The sequence below is a fragment of the Rutidosis leptorrhynchoides genome, chromosome 10, assembly GCF_046630445.1.
Source record: "Rutidosis leptorrhynchoides isolate AG116_Rl617_1_P2 chromosome 10, CSIRO_AGI_Rlap_v1, whole genome shotgun sequence".
In the NCBI taxonomy this organism is placed as follows: domain Eukaryota; kingdom Viridiplantae; phylum Streptophyta; class Magnoliopsida; order Asterales; family Asteraceae; genus Rutidosis; species Rutidosis leptorrhynchoides.
Genome location: NC_092342.1, coordinates 26677610 through 26695491, shown reverse-complemented (window position 1 = coordinate 26695491; position 17882 = coordinate 26677610).

Below are 17882 nucleotides of genomic sequence, written 5' to 3'. Positions count from 1 at the left end.
AATTGATACACAAATGAAGAAAAGAGATCTTCATCGCAAGGAAGTCAATCCGAGAACTAAATCAAAGTCAAGACTGCAATGTGTTGTTTAAAAAAAAAAATGGCACATTGCATATCAAGTTATTATATCATGAAAACAGAAGTGAAATCATGGAAGACGAAAATATCAAGGTCAAGATAATGATGAAATCGAGAAGAGAAGTCTTTGCAAGAATACAAATGAGTGTGAAGATTACCAAGAAGAACTTAAATCATTCATACTTCAACAAAACCATTCTATTGGACTTATTATCATTGTCTGTGATATGAGACTGTACCCATTAAGGCCTAGACAGCGAAAGATGTTTTCAGATAGATATTCTGAATACTCACTTATTAAGAAAGCTACGTCTTTCATTCCGTTTCCTCCAATAACTTTAATAATAAAGAAGGAATGAGATTGATAGCAGTTGGTTGATTGCATGATTGATAGAATATTGAATATACTATGAGATCCATCAGAATCATATGAATTGAAAAGTATACTTTACGATAGAAGCTAATGGCTGACAGGGATATTCCAAAATTACTATGAGAATCTTCCTGTTCAATTAGACCTAACGTATGTGTTTGTGGTAACGAAAAGCGTCAATAGACTTGTGCTCAATTGACTACCTAAAAAATCGTGCGATCTCACATTGATGACCGAGTCTATGATGGAATCTAACATTGCAATATGTTAATGTAATTAATTAACTTGATCATCAAAATGTCTAAGAGGAAAGTCTGTAAAAGGTTGATGAAAATAGAAACCATGTTAAAATCATTTCTCTGTTATTGTTTGCTTTTACTTGTGAAATTTTGTGTACATACTGTTGTCTGAATGTTAATTGAACATGTATACATTTTGATAATTTAGCTTCCTTAGGTTTATAACTTACAGAAACTGCTTCCTGTAAATAACATGTTTTATGTCATACAATCTTGGATCTTTCTTAACCTTGATCATTGACTTTCTGACATGAATTGTACTTCATTTGCATTGTTATTGTGAAAAGTTTTAAAATTCTAAAGACTACAAATTTTTTTTTCAGTGTGTTGATATTTATTTTGAAAAATACAAAAACATTTTAATTGTTTACTTATGTGAATATGTGTATATTTCCTTGAAGTTACAAATTGTGTCTCGACGTCAAAAAGAAACGAACTACACATCTCAAATCATAAACCTGTTAAAGTCTTCAAAATGAAAATACTTTGCGTGTAAAATCAGCTAGTGGAAGTGAATAGAAGGAATAATTGGGGTTTCTAAAACGAAAAACTATTTTATAAAGGGAGGAGACAGTCGACCGATTTATAACATAAGTCGGTCGATGTTGAACAAAGTCGACCGACTTACTCGTTTGTTATAATGTCGACCGTTTATCAAGTATGTCGACCGATTGTCACATATGTCGGCCGACATAACACCAAAGTCGATCGATTGTCGAGCTGGGTATAAAAAGGCCTCAGACGGCCGATTTTCTTTATTTCGTACGATTGTGTTGATTTACCAAAAAATTTGAACTTTGCAAGGAAGAGCTTTTGATCATGTTTTTCGTATACATCTTTGAATTGTGATTCCAGCGCCGTTAACCAATCAAGGTAATTCTTTTTCAATCGAAAGTTATTGAAGTTTTCTTGTTTATTTTTCATTTTCGATTAAATTGGTGCGAATTAGGATCTGTTAGAGTTAGTTGAAGACTAGATCATGTATATCGGCTTTCTCTGGATCTTTATTAGTCTTTGATTGAAACAAAACACCATAAAATTGGTGGATTTGAGTTTGGATCTGCGTTTTTGCTTCGTTAGATAAATCGACCGATTGACTTCCTAAGTCGACCGATTTACCCTATGTCGGGTGACTTTATAAGTCGATCGATTTGTATAAATGTCGGTCGACTGTCCTTGAAAATCGACCGACTTACATAGTATGTCGACCGACTGTTGTTTCCTGTATTCTTTTTATGGTTTTCGATTTAACGCTTTTCGATTATTGTATATATGTTTGTATAGCAGAATAAATGGCTCAACTAGGTAGTCCAGTGAACGAAGACGTACATGAGGAAGAGGTGATTCTATCCAAGAATCTTCCAGGCCTGACGACAAGCGAAAATGCCAATATAGAGGCATGTCTAAACGAGGAAGGACCTGAAGCAAAGGAAGGCTTCGTTGATATTATCAAATTCTTGAAAAGGTCCAGGATTCATACTACAATAACTCTAGAATGCAAGGCATACTACTCACACCAACGAGAATTCTGGAACAATGCTTCTATTGTCACTGAACAAGGAAGAAAGGTGATACGAAGCAGCGTTGGTGGTACAATTGTAAAGATCTCGGCATAGACAGTTCGTGAAGACTTAGGTTTTCCAGATAATGATTCTATGCCAGTCACACTGAATAGAACTAAGGTCCGAAGGTGTCTAGTAAGATGTGGATACTCTGGTGATCCAATGAAAGGTACTGTTAAGAGAACTCGATTCTGTCATCAATACAAATACCTAACTTTGGTGTTGTTGAGATGCATGAGTCCAATGGTAGGCGGTTTTGATGAGCTGAATGAGACTTATAGCTCGATGTTTGCAGCACTAGTTCTTCATGCGGACTTCAATTTCTCCGAAGTAATTTTCAGAAGCATGTTGGTGAACGTGAAAAAGAAGAGCCACTTAATGTTTCCTAGGTTCTTGCAGGTGATGATTGAAAAGCAAGTGCAAGGATTGAATAAGGTTTGGGAGGATGAGATTAAGCTGAATCATCTGAACGATCTGACTTTCAATCGAGTCAAGCAAAAGAGAGGTCCGGATGAACCATTCAAGAGATTGGTTGGCCACCTCGCAAATGAAAACTATGTACGTCCACCATGTGCTGCCTGTCGTCATGAGAACAGTACGTCTGGTAATGAAGATGATATCGTCGCAGTTGGTGAAGATGATCAAGAGGTTAATCAGCCACCACCAGTTGTTACAACTGAACAGATACTGGTTGATGAAGACGATGAAGGAGATGACTTTGACCCTGATCAATTCGAGCTGAGAAAGCGAAAACAATCTGAGGGTCCTTCAGTTACGACAAAGCCGAAGCAGAGGCGTATAAGATTCATTAAGAAGGCAAAAAGGACTGAGTCGTCCTCAGCTATTGAACAGCGACAATCACAGCAATCACAACCACAACGACAACCTTCAGCTGCTGCTACTCAAGAAACACGTGCTGAAACTGATACAGGAGTTCATGCTGCTGCATCTACGACTGTTATTACACAAGATGCTGCGGTTTCTATATTAAGTGAGAAGGTTGTCAATATGGCTTCTGAATTTGAAAAGTTTAAAGAAAAATCTGATGAACTAGAGAGAAGAAAGGATGCTGAGATTGCCAAACTGACCAAGCAGGTTGAAGATCAACAGGTTGAATTGAAGAAGTTACAAACTAAGTTTGATGCTCAGAATTTGCTGATTGTAAAGGCTGAGACTACAGTGAACAAGGCACTGTCGAAGGTGCTTGAGTGGGAAAATAATTTCGATATTGAGGCTGTTGATCTCGAGGAGGATATAGACTTTGGTAATTTTAACGATCAAGGCGAGGATGAGCTAGGTTTTGATATTGCTAAAGGCACAAGCGAGAACCCACTATCAGTAATTCCTCTAAATATTAATTATTCTTTACGTGATTTTTTGGCAAAGCAGGATCGTCTGAATCACTCAGTTGTATTTGATGATTTAGAAGAAGGGGAGATCCCGCCGGATCTAAGCGCTGAGGAGCAGGCCGAGCTAGTGGGTCAAGAGCAACAAGAAAGTACTTCAGCTGACGCAACTGCTAGCTCATCTTTGGAGAATCGTTACGATTCTAGTGATGATTTTGAGGAAATTGTCGTAAGTAATGAAAACGACAACGATTTTGATGAAGTAATTATTGAAGATGAACCAATAGGTGATTTTCCGGAGTACGAATGTAATAACGATAAAGATCTACCTACATTTCAAGACTACTTCAAAATGAATGAAGAGCTTCTAAACCGTAAATGCGAAGAAAAAGAAAAGACCGAAGATTTGCCTCCAGGGTTTTTACCGGTCAAAATAAATAAAGAAAAGATAGAAGTTCTAGAAGCTGAGTGGAAGATCCTGTTGAGGATCAGAAAATATTGTGAGAAGCCAGCACCGGAACCTGAATGGATGAATTACATTAATAGACCGGCGAATCTTTTGGCTAAAGAAAAAATCATTGCATGGGCCTACATTAAAGAGTTGAATATATACGCAATAAAGAAGGAGTACGGAGTGGATTACATCAAACATGGATACGAGTTCACGTCTCTACCGTACTTTGAATTTATGCAAGTGGCTAGGCTCAAAATGTTATATAGGGATTATGACGGAATTCCTAATATTGTCTGCAAGAAGATAAGACACTCGTACTTGTCAAAGAACTTTGAGGGATTCAGCCCTCAATTTCCCACGATCACTTATCGAACAAACAAGAAAACGGGCGAACGAAGAAAGATTGTCAAATACAAGCCAGTAAATTATATGAGAAAGGTTCCTGTGATGAAAATGCCGCAGAACTTTAGCCCACGTTTTTGCTGGTGGTACTACGATGAACGCTCAGAGGAGGCAGTCATCATTTTGGACAAATTGAAGGAAGATGAGACAGACTCGATACGGGTTTTAGATCCCGTTTGGTTGAGAAATTGCTGTGAAGCTGACATCTTCACATTGTACTACAATCAGATGCTGTACAGGCTAGAAAATAGAGTTCAAGCACAACAGTACATTCGTGTTGCAAAGGTTTGCTATTTGAACAATATGGTTACAGATCCGTACAGAGATTGAAGCAGATCGAAGACTTATGAGGAACTAGGTCTTAGGGGGAGTTTGTTAGTGCATATTTTGTAATCCCTAGTTCCATGAACTTTAACGTTTTATTCGATCATGTTGTAACCTGTAATATTGTTAAACGTTGATTGTCGATGTGTTATTTTATATTTGTAAACGTTTAAATATAATTCGTAATATTACTCGACAGTCGGCCGACTGACATGGTCAGTCGACCGACTGTCATCCACTGTCAACTGACATAGGAACTGAGGTATTTAAGCCTAATTAATCTTCATTAATTTGGTTAACAATTCTGCACATTACACACACACAAAAACAGTTCTAGGTCGAGTCTCTCTCAATCTTCATGTCCAAATACCATAGAATGTCAGTCTAGGCTTCGTGTTTATCAAGATCTAATCTTGGTTTGACTTGTACGAACCCGAAAACCCATAGATATTCGTTTAAGCTCGTTCTAGTGTTATTCCACCTCTAGATCGTGTTAGGTTGATTCTAAGATCCTCTCTCAGCGTCTACACATATTAACGAGGGAACAACAACTGTATGCATATTAAATGGATAATTTAGCTATTTTATGAAATGTCCCGTTCTTATTGATTAAAACGTTCCATATTAATTGATTTCGTTGCGAGGTTTTGACCTCTATATGAGACGTTTTTCAAAGACTGCATTCATTTTAAAACAAACCATAACCTTTATTTCATCAATAAAGGTTTAAAAAGCTTTACGTAGATTATCAAATAATGATAATCTAAAATATCCTGTTTACACACGATCATTACATAATGGTTTACAATACAAATATGTTACAACAAAATAAGTTTCTTGAATGCAGTTTTTACACAATATCATACAAACATGGACTCCAAATCTCGTCCTTATTTAAGTATGCGACAGCGGAAGCTCTTAATAATCACCTGAGAATAAACATGCTTAAAACGTCAACAAAAATGTTGGTGAGTTATAGGTTTAACCTATATATATCAAATCATAATAATAGACCACAAGATTTCATATTTCAATACACATCCCATACATAGAGATAAAAGTCATTCATATGGTGAACCCTTCGGATATGATATAAATTTCGAAGTACTAAAGCATCCGGTACTTTGGATGGGGCTTTTTGGGCCCGATAGATCTATCTTTAGGATTCGCGTCAATTAGGGTGTCTGTTCCCTAATTCTTAGATTACCAGACTTAATAAAAAAGGGCATATTCGATTTCGATAATTCAACCATAGAATGTAGTTTCACGTACTTGTGTCTATTTTGTAAATCATTTATAAAACCTGCATGTATTCTCATCCCAAAAATATTAGATTTTAAAAGTGGGACTATAACTCACTTTCACATATTTTTACTTCGTCGGGAAGTAAGACTTGGCCACTGGTTGACTCACGAACCTATAACAATATATACATATATATCAAAGTATGTTCAAAATATATTTACAACACTTTTAATATATTTTGATGTTTTAAGTTTATTAAGTCAGATGTCCTCGTTAGTAACCTACAACTAGTTGTCCACAGTTAGATGTACAGAAATAAATCGATAAATATTATCTTGAATCAATCCACGACCCAGTGTATACGTATCTCAGTATTGATCACAACTCAAACTATATATATTTTGGAATCAACCTCAACCCTGTATAGCTAACTCCAACATTCACATATAGAGTGTCTATGGTTGTTCCGAAATATATATAGATGTGTCGACATGATAGGTCGAAACATTGTATACGTGTCTATGGTATCTCAAGATTACATAATATACAATACAAGTTGATTAAGTTATGGTTGGAATAGATTTGTTACCAATTTTCACGTAGCTAGCAAACTTGAAAGTATTCTTGATTTTATGTAACTAGAATTTGTAAAATATATGAAGAACACTTAGAACTTGAAGATAGAACTTGAAAGAGATCAATTAGATGAAGAAAATTGAAGAATGAAAGTGTTTGTAGGTGTTTTTGGTCGTTGGTGTATGGATTAGATATAAAGGATATGTAATTTTGTTTTCATGTAAATAAGTCATGAATGATTACTCATATTTTTGTAATTTTATGAGATATTTCATGCTAGTTGCCAAATGATGGTTCCCACATGTGTTAGGTGACTCACATGGGCTGCTAAGAGCTGATCATTGGAGTGTATATACCAATAGTACATACATCTAAAAGTTGTGTATTGTACGAGTACGAATACGGGTGCATACGAGTAGAATTGTTGATGAAACTGAACGAGGATGTAATTGTAAGCATTTTTGTTAAGTAGAAGTATTTTGATAAGTGTATTGAAGTCTTTCAAAAGTGTATGAATACATATTAAAACACTACATGTATATACATTTTAACTGAGTCGTTAAGTCATCGTTAGTCATTACATGTAAATGTTGTTTTGAAACCTTAGGTTAACGATCTTGTTGAATGTTGTTAACCCATTGTTTATTATAACAAATGAGATGTTAAATTATTATATTATCATGATATTATGATATATAATATATCTTAGTATGATGTATATACAGTTAAATGTCATTACAACGATAATCGTTACATATATGTCTCGTTTCGAAATCATTAAGTTAGTAGTCTTATTTTTACATATGTATTTCATTGTTAATACACTTAATAATATATTTAATTATCATTTAACATAATTAACCAAGTGTATCAATATCTTAATATGATTCATATGTACCTAGTAAGACGTTGTTATAACGATAATCGTTATATATATCGTTTTCGAGTTTCTTAAATTAATAGTCTCATTTTTATGTATATAACTCATTGTTAAAATACCCAATGAGATACATACTTATAATAAAAACATGTTAACTATATATATAACCATATATATGTCATCGTATAGTTTTTACAAGTTTTAACGTTCGTGAATCACCGGTCAACTTGGGTGGTCAATTGTCTATATGAAACATATTTCAATTAATCAAGTCTTAACAAGTTTGATTGCTTAACATGTTGGAAACATTTAATCATGTAAATATCAATCTCAATTAATATATATAAACATGGAAAAGTTCGGGTCACTACAGTACCTACCCGTTAAATAAATTTCGTCCCGAAATTTTAAGCTGTTGAAGGTGTTGACGAATCTTCTGGAAATAGATGCGGGTATTTCTTCTTCATCTGATCTTCACGCTCCCAGGTGAACTTGGGTCCTCTACGAGCATTCCATCGAACCTTAACAATTGGTATCTTGTTTTGCTTAAGTCTTTTAACCTCACGATCCATTATTTCGACGGGTTCTTCGATGAATTGAAGTTTTTCGTTGATTTGGATTTCATCTAACGGAATAGTGAGATCTTCTTTAGCAAAACATTTCTTCAAATTCGAGACGTGGAAAGTGTTATGTACAGCCGCGAGTTGTTGAGGTAATTCAAGTCTGTAAGCTACTGGTCCGACACGATCAATAATCTTGAATGGTCCAATATACCTTGGATTTAATTTCCCTCGTTTACCAAATCGAACAACGCCTTTCCAAGGTGCAACTTTAAGCATGACCATCTCTCCAATTTCAAATTCTATATCTTTTCTTTTAATGTCAGCGTAGCTCTTTTGTCGACTTTGGGCGGTTTTCAACCGTTGTTGAATTTGGATGATCTTCTCGGTAGTTTCTTGTATAATCTCCGGACCCGTAATCTGTCTATCCCCCACTTCACTCCAACAAATCGGAGACCTGCACTTTCTACCATAAAGTGCTTCAAACGGCGCCATCTCAATGCTTGAATGGTAGCTGTTGTTGTAGGAAAATTCTGCTAACGGTAGATGTCGATCCCAACTGTTTCCGAAATCAATAACACATGCTCATAGCATGTCTTCAAGCATTTGTATCGTCCTTTCGCTCTGCCCATCAGTTTGTGGATGATAGGCAGTACTCATGTCTAGACGAGTTCCTAATGCTTGCTGTAATGTCTGCCATAATCTTGAAATAAATCTGCCATCCCTATCAGAGATAATAGAGATTGGTATTCCATGTCTGGAGACGACTTCCTTCAAATACAGTCGTGCTAACTTCTCCATCTTGTCATCTTCTCTTATTGGCAGGAAATGTGCTGATTTGGTGAGACGATCAACTATTACCCAAATAGTATCAAAACCACTTACAGTCCTTGGCAATTTAGTGATGAAATCCATGGTAATGTTTTCCCATTTCCATTCCGGGATTTCAGGTTGTTGAAGTAGACCTGATGGTTTCTGATGCTCAGCTTTGACCTTAGAACACGTTAAACATTCTCCTACGTATTTAGCAACATCGGCTTTCATACCCGGCCACCAAAAGTGTTTCTTGAGATCCTTGTACATCTTCCCCGTTCCAGGATGTATTGAGTATCTGGTTTTATGAGCTTCTCTAAGTACCATTTCTCTCATATCTCCAAATTTTGGTACCCAAATCCTTTCAGCCCTATACCGGGTTCCGTCTTCCTGAATATTAAGATGCTTCTCCGATCCTTTGGGTATTTCATCCTTTAAATTTCCCTCTTTTAAAACTCCTTGTTGCGCCTCCTTTATTTGAGTAGTAAGGTTATTATGAATCATTATATTCATAGATTTTACTCGAATGGGTTCTCTGTCCTTCCTGCTCAAGGCATCGGCTACCACATTTGCCTTTCCCGGGTGGTAACGAATCTCAAAGTCGTAATCATTCAATAATTCAATCCACCTACGCTGCCTCATATTAAGTTGTTTCTGATTAAATATGTGTTGAAGACTTTTGTGGTCGGTATATATAATACTTTTGACCCCATATAAGTAGTGCCTCTAAGTCTTTAATGCAAAAACAACTGCTCCTAATTCCAAATCATGCGTCGTATAATTTTGTTCGTGAATCTTCAATTGTCTAGACGCATAAGCAATCACCTTCATTCGTTGCATTAATACACAACCGGGACCTTGCTTTGATGCGTCACAATAAATCACAAAATCATCATTCCCTTCAGGCAATGACAATATAGGTGCCGTAGTTAGCTTTTTCTTCAATAACTGAAACGCTTTCTCTTGTTCATCATTCTATTCAAATTTCTTCCCTTTATGCGTTAATGCAGTCAAGGGTTTTGCTATTCTGGAAAAGTCTTGGATGAACCTTCTGTAGTAACCAGCTAGTCCTAAAAACTGGCGTATGTGTTTTGGAGTTTTCGGGGTTTCCCACTTTTCAACAGTTTCTATCTTTGCCGGATCCACCTTAATACCTTCTTTGTTCACTATGTGACCGAGGAATTGAACTTCTTCCAACCAAAATGCACACTTTGAAAACTTAGCGTACAATTCTTCCTTCCTCAATACTTCTAACACCTTTCTCAAATGTTCACCGTGTTCTTGGTCATTCTTTGAGTAAATAAGTATGTCATCAATGAAAACAATGACAAACTTGTCAAGGTATGGTCCACACACTCGGTTCATAAGGTCCATGAACACAGCTGGTGCATTAGTTAAACCAAACGGCATGACCATAAACTCGTAATGACCGTAACGTGTTCTGAAAGCAGTCTTTGGAATATCATCTTCTTTCACCCGCATTTGATGATACCCGGAACGTAAGTCAATCTTTGAATAAACAGACGAGCCTTGTAGTTGATCAAATAAGTCGTCGATTCTCGGTAGTGGGTAGCGGATCTTGATGGTAAGTTTGTTCAACTCTCGGTAGTCGATACACAACCTGAATGTACCATCTTTCTTCTTGACAAACAAAACAGGAGCTCCCCACGGTGTTGTTCTTGGTCGAATGAAACCACGCTCTAAAAGTTCTTGTAATTGGCTTTGCAGTTCTTTCATTTCGCTGGGTTCGAGTCTGTAAGGAGCACGAGCTATTGGTGCAGCTCCTGGTACAAGATCTATTTGAAATTCAACAGATCGATGTGGGGGTAATCCCGGTAATTCTTTCGGAAATACATCGGGAAATTCTTTTGCAATGGGAACATCATTGATGCTCTTTTCTTCAGTTTGTACTTTCTCGACGTGTGCTAGAACAGCATAGCAACCTTTTCTTATTAGTTTTTGTGCCTTCAAATTACTAATAAGATGTAGCTTTGTGTTGCCCTTTTCTCCGTACACCATTAAGGGTTTTCCTTTTTCTCGTATAATGCGAATTGCATTTTTGTAACAGACGATCTCTGCTTTCACTTCTTTCAACCAGTCCATACCGATTATCACATCAAAACTCCCTAACTCTACTGGTATCAAATCAATCTTAAATGTTTCGCCAACCAGTTTAATTTCTCGATTCCGACATATATTATCTGCTGAAATTAATTTACCATTTGCTAATTCGAGTAAAAATTTACTATCCAAAGGCGTCAATGGACAACTTAATTTAGCACAAAAATCTCTACTCATATAGCTTCTATCCGCACCCGAATCAAATAAAACGTAAGCAGATTTATTGTCAATAAGAAACGTACCCGTAACAAGCTCCGGGTCTTCCTGTGCCTCTGCCGCATTAATATTGAAAACTCTTCCGCGGCCTTGTCCATTCGTGTTCTCCTGGTTCGGGCAATTTCTAATAATGTGGCCAGGTTTTCCACATTTATAACAAACTACATTGGCATAACTTGCTCCGACACTACTTGCTCCGCCATTACTCGTCCCGACACCATTTGTTCCTTTCGTTCTATTAACCCCTGGTCCGTAGACCTCACACTTCGCCGCGCTATGACCATTTCTTTTCACTTGTTGCAAAATTTGGTGCAGAACCCCGAGTGATACTTTTCATACCTTTGGCATAGCTACTTCTGATTGTTGTTGTTGTTGCAGTTATTATTGTTATTGGGATGATTGTTGTAGTTGCTGTTGTTGTTGTTGTTGTTGTTGTTGTTGGGCCGTTTGTTGTAGTTGCGATTGATGTTGCGATTGTTGGGATAATTGTTGCGATTATTGTTGTAATTGCTGTTGTTGTTGTATTGGTGATTCTTATCACCGTTTTCTTCCCACTTTCTTTTGACTTGCTTCACATTGGCCTCTTCAGCAGTCTGTTCTTTAATTCTTTCTTCAATCTGGTTCACTAGTTTGTGAGCCATTCTACATGCATGCTGTATAGAGGCGGGCTCGTGTGAACTTATATCTTCTTGGATTCTTTCCGGTAATCCTTTCACAAACGCGTCGATCTTCTCTTCCTCATCTTCGAATGCTCCCGGACACAATAGGCACAATTCTGTGAATCGTCTTTCGTACGTGGTAATATCGAATCCTTGGGTTCGTAACCCTCTAAGTTCTGTCTTGAGCTTATTGACCTCGGTTCTGGGACGGTACTTCTCGTTCATCAAGTGCTTGAATGCTGACCACGGTAGTGCGTACGCATCGTCTTGTCCCACTTGCTCTAGATAGGTATTCCACCATGTTAACGCAGAACCTGTGAAGGTATGCGTAGCGTACTTCACTTTGTCCTCTTCAGTACACTTACTTATGGCAAACACCGATTCGACCTTCTCGATCCACCGTTTCAATCCGATCGGTCCTTCAGTTCCATCAAATTCCAAAGGTTTGCAGGCAGTGAATTCTTTGTAGGTGCATCCTACACGATTTCCTGTACTGCTAGATCCAAGGTTATTGTTGGTATGTAGCGCAGCCTGTACTACGGCTATGTTTGAAGCTAGAAAAGTACGGAATTCCTCTTCATTCATATTCACAGTGTGTCGAGTAGTCGGTGCCATTTCCTTCAAAATAGTCAAATGGAACAAGTTAATCATACAGAATATTAAGAGTAGTTAATAGTATTTCGTAGCATAATATGAACTCATTTATAAAAGCTTTTTCTTCATATTAGCGTTTTATAAGTTTAAATTCGGGTAATACCTACCCGTTAAGTTCATACTTAGTAGCTAATATACAATTCAACTACTACAATTCTATATGAAAAACTGATTATAATAATATTTCGCGTTCAAACTTTTATACAATATTTTACAAACTTACAATACCGCTTATTTTACATAAAGCATGAAATATAGCACACAATAACTTTGATACAAGATAGTTGTAAAGATAATTCTAGCTAGTACACAAGTCGTTCAGCAAAGACAATAAAGACACGTAATTCATACGTCCAGAAACAAGTCATGCATTCTGGTTTTACTAAGATTAATTCCAGTCCTTGGTCTTGTGGAACATAACCGTTATGGCCGTTGATAAGACAGCGTGTTGTAACGTCGTCAAAAGGACGAGGGTTACGTAATGTCCAATAGTCCCGTAACAATCTAAAAACCTCATTTCTTACCCCAATTACTGACTCCGTCACTTGTGGAAACGTTTTGTTTAATAGTTGTAGCCCGATGTTCTTGTTCTCACTTTGGTGAGAAGCGAACATTACTAATCCGTAAGCATAACATGCTTCTTTATGTTGCATGTTAGCCGCTTTTTCTAAATCACGAAGTCCAATATTCGGATATATTGAGTCAAAATAATTTCTTAACCCGTTGCGTAAAATAGCATTTGGGTTCCCCGCAATATATGCGTCAAAGTAAACACATCGTAACTTATGGGTTTCCCAATGTGATATCCCCCATCTTTCAAACGAAAGTCTCTTATAAACCAAGACATTCTTGGAACGTCCTTCGAATGTCTTACAAACTGATCTCGCCTTAAATAGTTGTGCCGAGGAATTCTGACCGACTCTAGACAAGATTTCATCAATCATGTCTCCGGGTAGGTCTCTTAAAATATTGGGTTGTCTATCCATTTTGTGTTTTTAAACTGTAAAATAGACAAGAGTTAGATTCATAAAAAAATACTTATTAATACAAGTAATTTTTACATATATCATAAAGCATAAGCACACTATATTACATATATTACACCACACGAATACAACTATCTTATTCCGACTCGCTCGTTTCTTCTTCTTCGGTTTTGGTTCGTTTTGCCAAGTTTCTAGGGATATATGATGTTCCCCTAATACTAACTGTCGTTTTCCACAACGGTTTAGAAAAACCTGGTGGTTTAGAGGTTCCCGGGTCATTGTTACAACTTAAGGACTTCGGGGGTTGACGATACATATAAAGTTCATCGGGGTTGGAATTAGATTTCTCTATTTTTATGCCCTTTCCCTTATTATTTTCTTTTGCCTTTTTAAATTCAGTTGGGGTAATTTCTATAACATCATCGGAATCCGATTCATCGGAGAATTGGTAATCCTCCCAATATTTTGCTTCCTTGGCGGAAACACCATTGACCATAATTAACCTTGGTCGGTTGGTTGAGGATTCTCTTTTACCTAACCGTTTTATTATTTCCCCCACCGGTTCTATTTCTTCTTCCGGTTCCGATTCTTCTTCCGGTTCCGATTCTTCTTCCGGTTCCGACTCCTCTTCCGGTTCCTCTTCGGGAACTTGTGAATCAGTCCACGAATCATTCCAATTTACATTTGACTCTTCATTATTATTAGGTGAGTCAGTGGGACTTGTTCTAGAGGTAGACATCTATCACATAATATCAAACACGTTAAGAGATTAATATATCACATAATATTCATATGTTAAAAATATATAGTTTCCAACAAAAATGTTTAAGCAATCATTTTTAAAGAAAACACGGTCGAAGTCCAGGCTCACTAATGCATCCTAACAAACTCGATAAGACACACTAATGCAAATTTTTTGGTTCTCTAAGACCAACGCTCGGATACCAACTGAAATGTCCCGTTCTTATTGATTAAAAACGTTCCATATTAATTGATTTCGTTGCGAGGTTTTGACCTCTATATGAGACGTTTTTCAAAGACTGCATTCATTTTAAAACAAACCATAACCTTTATTTCATCAATAAAGGTTTAAAAAGCTTTACGTAGATTATCAAATAATGATAATCTAAAATATCCTGTTTACACACGATCATTACATAATGGTTTACAATACAAATATGTTACAACAAAATAAGTTTCTTGAATGCAGTTTTTACACAATATCATACAAACATGGACTCCAAATCTCGTCCTTATTTAAGTATGCGACAGCGGAAGCTCTTAATAATCACCTGAGAATAAACATGCTTAAAACGTCAACAAAAATGTTGGTGAGTTATAGGTTTAACCTATATATATCAAATCATAATAATAGACCACAAGATTTCATATTTCAATACACATCCCATACATAGAGATAAAAGTCATTCATATGGTGAACCCTTCGGATATGATATAAATTTCGAAGTACTAAAGCATCCGGTACTTTGGATGGGGCTTTTTGGGCCCGATAGATCTATCTTTAGGATTCGCGTCAATTAGGGTGTCTGTTCCCTAATTCTTAGATTACCAGACTTAATAAAAAAGGGCATATTCGATTTCGATAATTCAACCATAGAATGTAGTTTCACGTACTTGTGTCTATTTTGTAAATCATTTATAAAACCTGCATGTATTCTCATCCCAAAAATATTAGATTTTAAAAGTGGGACTATAACTCACTTTCACATATTTTTACTTCGTCGGGAAGTAAGACTTGGCCACTGGTTGACTCACGAACCTATAACAATATATACATATATATCAAAGTATGTTCAAAATATATTTACAACACTTTTAATATATTTTGATGTTTTAAGTTTATTAAGTCAGATGTCCTCGTTAGTAACCTACAACTAGTTGTCCACAGTTAGATGTACAGAAATAAATCGATAAATATTATCTTGAATCAATCCACGACCCAGTGTATACGTATCTCAGTATTGATCACAACTCAAACTATATATATTTTGGAATCAACCTCAACCCTGTATAGCTAACTCCAACATTCACATATAGAGTGTCTATGGTTGTTCCGAAATATATATAGATGTGTCGACATGATAGGTCGAAACATTGTATACGTGTCTATGGTATCTCAAGATTACATAATATACAATACAAGTTGATTAAGTTATGGTTGGAATAGATTTGTTACCAATTTTCACGTAGCTAAAATGAGAAAAATTATCCAATCTTGTTTTACCCATAACTTCTTCATTTTAAATCCGTTTTGAGTGAATCAAATTGCTATGGTTTCATATTGAACTCTATTTTATGAATCTAAATAGAAAAAGTATAGGTTTATGGTCGGAAAAATAAGTTACAAGTCGTTTTTGTAAAGGTAGTCATTTCAGTCGAAAGAACGACGTCTAGATGACCATTTTAGAAAACATACTTCCACTTTGAGTTTAACCATAATTTTTGGATATAGTTTCATGTTCATAATAAAAATCATTTTCTCAGAATAACAACTTTTAAATCAAAGTTTATCATAGTTTTTAATTAACTAACCCAAAACAGCCCGCGGTGTTACTACGACGGCGTAAATCCGGTTTTACGGTGTTTTTCGTGTTTCCAGGTTTTAAATCATTAAGTTAGCATATCATATAGATATAGAACATGTGTTTAGTTGATTTTAAAAGTCAATTTAGAAGGATTAACTTTTGTTTGCGAACAAGTTTAGAATTAACTAAACTATGTTCTAGTGATTACAAGTTTAAACCTTCGAATAAGATAGCTTTATATGTATGAATCGAATGATGTTATGAACATCATTACTACCTTAAGTTCCTTGGATAAACCTACTGGAAAAGAGAAAAATGGATCTAGCTTCAACGGATCCTTGGATGGCTCGAAGTTCTTGAAGCAGAATCATGACACGAAAACAAGTTCAAGTAAGATCATCACTTGAAATAAGATTGTTATAGTTATAGAAATTGAACCAAAGTTTGAATATGATTATTACCTTGTATTAGAATGATAACCTACTGTAAGAAACAAAGATTTCTTGAGGTTGGATGATCACCTTACAAGATTGGAAGTGAGCTAGCAAACTTGAAAGTATTCTTGATTTTATGTAACTAGAATTTGTAAAATATATGAAGAACACTTAGAACTTGAAGATAGAACTTGAGAGAGATCAATTAGATGAAGAAAATTAAAGAATGAAAGTGTTTGTAGGTGTTTTTGGTCGTTGGTGTATGGATTAGATATAAAGGATATGTAATTTTGTTTTCATGTAAATAAGTCATGAATGATTACTCATATTTTTGTAATTTTATGAGATATTTCATGCTAGTTGCCAAATGATGGTTCCCACATGTGTTAGGTGACTCACATGGGCTGCTAAGAGCTGATCATTGGAGTGTATATACCAATAGTACATACATCTAAAAGCTGTGTATTGTACGAGTACGAATACGGGTGCATACGAGTAGAATTATTGATGAAACTGAACGAGGATGTAATTGTAAGCATTTTTGTTAAGTAGAAGTATTTTGATAAGTGTCTTGAAGTCTTTCAAAAGTGTATGAATACATATTAAAACACTACATGTATATACATTTTAACTGAGTCGTTAAGTCATCGTTAGTCATTACATGTAAATGTTGTTTTGAAACCTTAGGTTAACGATCTTGTTGAATGTTGTTAACCCATTGTTTATTATAACAAATGAGATGTTAAATTATTATATTATCATGATATTATGATATATAATATATCTTAGTATGATGTATATACAGTTAAATGTCATTACAACGATAATCGTTACATATATGTCTCGTTTCGAAATCATTAAGTTAGTAGTCTTATTTTTACATATGTATTTCATTGTTAATACACTTAATAATATATTTACTTATCATTTAACATAATTAACCAAGTGTATCAATATCTTAATATGATTCATATGTACCTAGTAAGACGTTGTTATAACGATAATCGTTATATATATCGTTTTCGAGTTTCTTAAATTAATAGTCTCATTTTTATGTATATAACTCATTGTTAAAATACCCAATGAGATACATACTTATAATAAAAACATGTTAACTATATATATAACCATATATATGTCATCGTATAGTTTTTACAATTTTTAACGTTCGTGAATCACCGGTCAACTTGGGTGGTCAATTGTCTATATGAAACATATTTCAATTAATCAAGTCTTAACAAGTTTGATTGCTTAACATGTTGGAAACATTTAATCATGTAGATATCAATCTCAATTAATATATATAAACATGGAAAAGTTCAGGTCACTACATTTTAAACATTTTGAGTCAAGCT